This window comes from Etheostoma spectabile, chromosome 11 (assembly GCF_008692095.1).
Source record: "Etheostoma spectabile isolate EspeVRDwgs_2016 chromosome 11, UIUC_Espe_1.0, whole genome shotgun sequence".
NCBI lineage: Eukaryota > Metazoa > Chordata > Actinopteri > Perciformes > Percidae > Etheostoma > Etheostoma spectabile.
In genome coordinates, this window is record NC_045743.1 from 23525656 (window position 1) to 23526181 (window position 526).

Below are 526 nucleotides of genomic sequence, written 5' to 3' on the forward strand. Positions count from 1 at the left end.
TTAATTAATTAATTAATTAATTAATTAATTAATTAATTAATCAATCAGGCAAATAAAACACCTTGTGGGTATTTGGGGTTAAATGTGGGTCATTAGTCCACAGTTAGTAAATGGGCTTAAAAATAAAAGCCTTTTTAAGCAGCTGCTTTTACCATAGTGTCAAATCAATTTTCAAAGTCACAGCAATTGGGTGCAAAATACCAATCACTAATTTCTTAATTATTGTGTAGTTATAAATTGCTGTGAGCAGGGTTTGAACTTGTGCAGGGAGACCCCATTGGATTTCAATTCCAACACCTTAACCACTCGGTCATCACAGCTGTAAAAGAGAAACAGTTTTTACAGTGGAGAACCCCCGAGGCCTGACAGACTTCATTACAGTTAGTACTATCAATCAGACAACAAAGAGTCTATCTCTCAAGTTCCTTGGGCAGTTATGAATGACTGATGGGGATTCCCAGGCATTTCAGTTCCAAAGGATCATTCACATCTTGAAGGTATTCCAGGTGTAATGTGGGTAGTTAAT

General features: G+C 36.3%; 1 non-coding gene across 1 annotated transcript; it reads right to left on the reverse strand.

Annotated features, from left to right (window-relative positions):
- Positions 1-238: 238 nt before the first annotated feature.
- Positions 239-320, reverse strand: trnas-uga (transfer RNA serine (anticodon UGA)). The gene has a single exon. It is a non-coding gene; the product is annotated as a tRNA-Ser (tRNA).
- Between the last annotated feature and the right edge of the window lie 206 nt (positions 321-526).